The sequence below is a fragment of the Pholcus phalangioides genome, unplaced genomic scaffold (genome assembly GCF_987345545.1).
Source record: "Pholcus phalangioides strain wild (caught in Gottingen) unplaced genomic scaffold, Ppha-v1.0 ptg000008l_1, whole genome shotgun sequence".
Taxonomy (NCBI): domain Eukaryota; kingdom Metazoa; phylum Arthropoda; class Arachnida; order Araneae; family Pholcidae; genus Pholcus; species Pholcus phalangioides.
Genome location: NW_028301601.1, coordinates 27381298 through 27388498, shown reverse-complemented (window position 1 = coordinate 27388498; position 7201 = coordinate 27381298).

Below are 7201 nucleotides of genomic sequence, written 5' to 3'. Positions count from 1 at the left end.
TATAGCAAGACATTTTTTGACACTACAATTTGAATTTTTTTTTATTCAAAATTAAAATCTAGTTCAAAATATATAAAAAAATTTATTTAGTTTATGATCGTCTTTTGGAGCATCACGCCCGCGGAACGCGACAAATTTTCTATATTGCCCTCGATCATAAAACGTTGAAGACCCCTACTATGAATAGCATGAAAATAATGTATGCATGTAATTCAAATGTGAATGCCCGGCACTCAATGGAGGCTCTGCTTGATTGTTCCCGTCGCAATGCGGGCTGTATATATTGCATGTTCTCTAAGGGGAAGGGCGAGCAGAACTGCTCGGCACTGTGGACGGAGGCTTTTTTCTTCGCTTCCCGTCAGTCGTGGCGCTGTATAAATGTAATTTGTATGCATTTACACCACTCTCAAATCTCTCCCACTTCAACGTGCCAGCTTCTTTCTTGCCCACAAGTCTTTTCCACACTTCTTTCGAAATCCCAGGCTGTGGTCTCCGGTCGTTATGTGCCACTGGGCGCACGTGCAATTTTTCTCCCTTAGACATTGGATTCAGTCACCCATTTTTGTCAAATGGCTTATATGTTGCATTGAGTTGATCTGTCTTCATGGGGAGAACGACGCGAGTAATTCGAAACTTGCGAGCACGGATAGCCACCACTATAAATCTTTACTAACTTCCCGGCACAACTGCCTCTTTTGAGGTAACGGGAGTAAGGTGCTTTGCATCAGTCCGGGGCTGTGAGCGGTTCTATCTACTATGAATAGCGCTTGGACGCCGAGAACGGTCAGAGCGAAGTGACTCTGCTTTTACTCCCTCCTACCTGCTAAGCTTTCTTTCCCCCCAGATTAATGAGCCAATATGGGTAATAAACTCTAACGGCCGTATTCAACGCAGTTTAAACTGCAGTCGCAGGTGAAAGGATTGAAGATCGAAACGGATTGGTTACAATCCTCAATTTATGTCGATCGCTAATTCTTTAGCCTGTGATTGTAGTTTAAACTGTGTCGGTGAATACGGCTGTAAGTAGTTTAAAAAATGAAATATGCAACCATATGGCGAAAATCGCACTAGTCCAGGATGGCTAAGAAATTTCAGTCGGAACCCGCAGACCACTCATATTTAGGAATGATCAGTCGCGCCGTTGAAACGTGACCGTTATTAGCGTATAGTGAAGGAAATTCCGGAAGTGAGTATTCTCTCTCCATGCCGAGGAACGTGTTTATTGTGTTGGAGTACCACCGATTTTAAATAGCAGCCCTACTGCCACAAGAAGTTTTCAAACTCGATTTAAAGTCGCAAAAGGCCCAGATGGGAAAACAATTTGTGAGCTATTTTTTTCAAAAAATTTCAACAGACTGGCAACGTGGCGTAGTCGGAAATGTGGGTCCTACCCACTCCTTCGTTACACTTAAAAATGCAACGAAACTTGCTGCAGTTATTGAGCGTCATCCGAATAAATCTGTTCGCAGACTTGCAGCTAAATCCGGAATCGCACCATCCAGACCGTACAGAATCCTGCGGAAGACATTAAACACATGTTTCCGTACAAGATTCAATGTCGGCACGCCATGCTAGTTCGAGCTGAACGATAACGATGCTCAACATCATTGATGGTTCTGGTTTCGATGTCGCCCAAATATGGTTTGCAGATCGAGGCGCATTTTCATCTGGATGGTGTCGTTAACAGACACAATTGGCGATCGATTTTTGGGTACCGAAAACCCACAATTCTCACTCCCAAAACGTACCGTTTAGGCTGCAAAGGCATCATTGGGCCCTTTTTCTTGCGAGAAACGCTGACCGGTATATTGGGCATTTTGAAACAATTTCTCGGCACTCAACAAGCGTTGGACGATTGACCAGGCACGACGTGGTTCAAGCGAGATGGGGCTCGCCCACAACGTACAAAAGCGGTTTTTGACTTTCTGGACGAATACTTCGATGATATTGCGTTTAACTATTCGACAGTTAAGGGAAAAGGCATGGATTGGCCTCCGTATTCACCCGACCTCTTTGACTTTCTGTGGGGCACACTGAAGGACATCGTTTACCGCAAATATCCTTTAACGTTCGACGAGCTGGAGGAGGTTATTTGTCAAGCTTGTCTCGATTTCCGGTGACACTACAGAGTCACCGACAATTCATTCTTCGTTTGCGACATGTTTGTTGTTTGAAAGGTGCACATTTTGAATCGCTTTTGATGTGAATGCAACGAGGGCTGCTTGCATTACTCATTATATACAGCCTACTTCTAATAATGCCGCCAGCAGATCGGCGCAATTCGTAAATAAAATTTTGAGGTTCACATGGCGATATTCCTCTCCCCCCCCCCGTATCGGATTCTTACGGTTGTTTTTAATAAACATACCACGGTTATCTATCACCGTTTCCGAGTTATTTTCAAAGTTAGGGGTACTTCGTGAAACACCCGGTAAAACCATTAATCAAACTATTTTTTTTATTCCATATTGAAAGCAAATTTGTCTCGTAATATGTCCGTCTTAACCGAGCAGTGAAACTTCTGCTATTGCGATTCGGCGGCACAGTCTATGACCAAAAATTCTTGTGAGGTGACATAAGACTCCCATAAAGTTGCCCTATGAATTCAGAATCACTCTGTACCTATCAATCAGTTGTCGTTAGCAGAAATCCCGACGTGAACACCTTAAGCAGCGTTCACTTTATAACAAGCAGATTTTCCAGTTGCTCGCACAAGCAACAAATCATAAGTGAACCGGTATACTCAAAATAAAAAAAACATTTCACCACAGTCTGGGCCCCCTCTGGAAAGAACTAAGCACTTTAGCCCGAACAATTTGATTATGTCCCCCATGGGACGCAGCCTGGGCCATGTTTTTATCAACGTTCTTACGCACGAAAATTTTTCCGGTTAAAATTTTTGTGTCGCTCCCCAGCTTAGGATTGTTATAAATACTTTGTTTTGGTGGTGCTGCCATCTTTTGAGTTGAAAGTGAGATTTAATATGGAAAGGTTTCACTGGTTTTCCCATTTCGAGCAAATGTGTGCCATTATTCCCCGATTCCACCTTTTCGGAAAACGCATTGAATATAAAAAAATACATCGCAGCACATACGGGGGGCAGGGAACGGGCCAACTCTTGGAGGAGTAAAAATGGCATTGCTAAAAACTCGGCAGTGCCTATTTATCGATGCATTCGTGCATAGAAAATTCAGTTTCCGAATTGCCGAAAGAGTTTAACGCAGGGTACGAGTGTAAGTACTCTGTCAACGGCTTAACCCTTTGAGCATTTTTAAAGTTTCATAAATCGCATGATTCTGCTTCAGTGAAAATCACTAAACCCTATGTAAAATGAGATAGATGGCTTTTTCTCATAATACCCGGAAAATAACTGTTTCCTTGATATCTCGAGCTGAGAAAAAGCCATCAATCTCTCTAAACCATCCCACCCGGGGGCCAGTTCCTGAAGTTGAGGCTACTAATGCCTCTACTTCAGTGCCTCACGGCAGGGTCATGTCTCCAGTGGTGTAGATGGTGGTATGCAAGAGGGCCTGGGTTCGAGTCCCGGCGGAGACGTGATGACGTCTTTCCGAATTCACCTCAGCATAATATCCGGAAAATAAATGTTTCCCTTTTTTTTTTTAAAAGAATATTACTTTCCGATTTTGTGCAGGTGATAGTGTTCCCCTCTATAATTCCGAGAATAATAAAAAACTAAGATAAATATATACTTATATAGTTTTTATATTATTTATGCTGTTCGTACGCAGATACGTAAGGAAAAAACACTTTCTCCCTCCTGTTACTAAACTTTGACCAAATGTGCTAACGTCATCCCTATTAGCAGTTTACGTGACAGAATCGAGGGGGAGTTGGAAAACATGCTCGGGAAAAAAAATGCCTACTTTCCAGAGATCTCTGGGCTTGTCATTGCCGAAATGAGATTTTTTTTTTAAAATCTCCTTTCGATCAGGGACGTAATATTGTGTCCGAACGCCTGTGGAATAAATTTAATCAAGCTGTTCGTTTCTTCAACCTCTTTTTTTCTCATCCCCAAGGTTTATTGTAACCCCATAAAACGAAGTTGTGTGTTCCTCCACCATCATCGTGATGTCTCAACCAGATAACGATGATGACGGTTCACCTCAGCTTCCCCCCCCCCCCCGTTCCCCACGGCATTCCCAACCGTACACACAATGTATCGCTCGTTCTCAGAACTAATCATTCTATTATACAGGGTGTTCTGTTAATGAACCGACAAACTCAGAGAGCTATTAGTAGACATCAAGAGGAACAGAAATTGCAGTGGAACATGGTGCCATAAACCACGTTGAGAGGGTGAAAAACGCATGCGGTTCCGACGTAACTATAGAACGACAAAAAGTAAAATTATAACTGCAAAAAGATTTATTTGATTAACTTATTACGAGAGTTGTTGGAAGTGGCGGCCACACAGACGTCGTGCACAGTTTACAACAAAGTAAAGACGATTCCCGGACGCACTCGAAAATACCAGACTACTGCTACACGTGCTTACTACCACAACAGCGCTAATTTGCGTTGTCCGCAGCGCGTAATCCTAAGTTGAAATTTCTTAAAACCACTCGACCTGAGGGTGTTGGTGCACGATCTTGGCTTCCCATGCTTTACTATGGGGAAAAATCTTCCTGTAAGGAACATTCAAAGATTTTCTATTCCCTTCGGGTACCCAATTTTTTTCCTCAAATATGGATATTTTTATACAATTCAACAAAAGCAGTTAAGGTTTTATTGTTGTGTGTGTATACAGTATTTTTCTCGAATTTTAACTCCAACAACATGTAACTTTTCAAAAAATCACCAAAATGTATCCATATTTTGTGCCATAAAATTTTTTAAAAATAATTTTGTAAAAACAAATCCTCATGTTGAAGTATGCAACACCGTACTCTTGAGAAACACACACATTTTCAACATTGAATGAGTGGAGTTCGAAAACATGTCCCTTACCCAACAGAAAAGTTTCTTTTGAGAAAAAGATCACATTTTAGTGGAGAACATTAGCACACACCTGCTCTCTAGCAGTTCATATTAAAATATCTGTAAAATATTTCTCTAGTACAGGTAGAACAAAAACGTGGACGCAGAAAATTTCATACCATTTGAAAATTGAAAAATTCAAAAATGTGTTTATTTTGGAAAATTTGCGTGCACCAACCCCCTTAAACCTAGATGATAGTACAATGAATATATTTAGTTTATTTTTCAAAGACTCCATCTATATCAGAGATGTTCTACCTTTTACAGAATGTGGGCCTCTTCATACTGATTGAGTGAAGTGTTCCGTTTCAGACTAATCAGTCAACAACTTGCCGTAGGGGCCCACACAGTAGAACAGTAAATTTTTTTCATAATTTCTGATATTTAAAAAAAATTTAGATACCATAGGCTATTTATATAATAAATCTTAAAAGCATTTTATTATGCTAATTAAATGACAAAACATAAACTATATAAATATATTTTCAATTCGGCCTCTATAAAGAAATATCTACTTACAGAATTCACAGAAATTCTGAACAATACCTTCATGAAAAAAGGAAGAATTCAAGGAATTAATGAAAAAGAAATAATTTCGAAGATTAATGAAAGAAATTTGAGAATGAGAGCAATTCGGAAAAATAATTTCAGAATTGTTGAAAGAAATGGTTTCGGAATTATTAAAATATTATTTCGTAATCGATTTTCTTAAAATTATTTCGCAACTGATAAAACTTTCTAATTAGTGGAGGATTAGTTCCAGACACACTGAAAGAAATAATTTTTGAAGCAAGTATTTTTCGGGAATTAGTGAAAGAAACAATTTCGGAATAATCGGTAGAACTTATTTCATAATTGACAGAAAGTAATAATTCCAGAATTATTACTTTTTTGTCAATTCCAGAATTATTGGAAGTAATCATTTCAAAAGTGATGAAAGTAATATTTTCGGACTTTAAAGAATTACCAGAGTAGATAATTACAGTAGATAATCAATAAGTGATAATTAATGAGTAGTTAATCACATGACACACCCGTACTTTGAATAGCACCTTCCCTGTTAGAAACCGACACGAGAAAGTCTTCGAAAGCAACACACATGTCTACATTGCCCCCTTCCTAGATCCTTCTATTGAAAAGTGGGAGGGAGAACTACTGTGTCCTTATATCCATTGTTGACATATTTGATAAACGATTTTGGTTCAGCACCCAAATGTTACCTGCCAACCTTGATTCGACTTCTTTTTTAATTCCCCTAATCACCTTCTTCAATGCCATTATTTTTTTTCAGTAAATGATGACAGTCACTTAATCCGTTTTTATACTCTCTAAATGCCCTTTAATTTTCAAGATAAAGATTACGCACTTGTTCTGTGAATCAGAGCGGGTGCAACGCACAGACACGATTTCACAGACGAAGCGTATGACGTCATGCAAAACAGAGGAAAGTCATGCCTTAAATTCTTCCGATTGACGTACCACACAAACTAGTGGTTCCAACCGGTCTTTGAAATCTCCCGCTAACCTTTCTTCCAAAAGGTCAAAGTTGGTTCTTCGAAAACAAGGAACCATTCTTCAGTTATCAACTTTACCCGAACAAAAGTTGCATAGAAAACTAGTAATCATTTTAAGAAACTCGTCCTCCCCCCCGAAATGTTCAATAAGATCCTCGGAACTAGTGGGAACTTAATCTAAAATAGAAGCACCCCTAGTTGCTTCAGATACTTGCTGAAACAAAAAATAATCGAGCAACAACTTAAGAAATCCTTTCGCATATTGATCTCCAGCCGATAGGTTCTTCCAATCGAAACCCAGATAATTGAAATCCCCTAATATGAAAACCCTCTCGGGTTCACACATATAGGCAATTTCCTGATAAAGTTTGGAGATGCATATTTCGGATCCTTATTCGTGGGATTATAACAAACTCCTACTATAAGCTCGTGATGATTTTTGTTTTCAATCAATTAGTTTCGTTACGAATACTGGCCACGGGTCTGGTGCCGAAAGACTGGAAGAGATATTAAAACCAGAGTGGTATCGTTGGATTTCGGTCAACGAGATCTACCTGCAGACGTACAAAGCACTTATATACTATGAATACTTCTTGACATATGAGCGTTTAAATTACTTTGTTACGCATTTTTCTGCGAATGCACCCAATATCACCAGATCATTTAAAAGACGTATCCACGTATAAAAA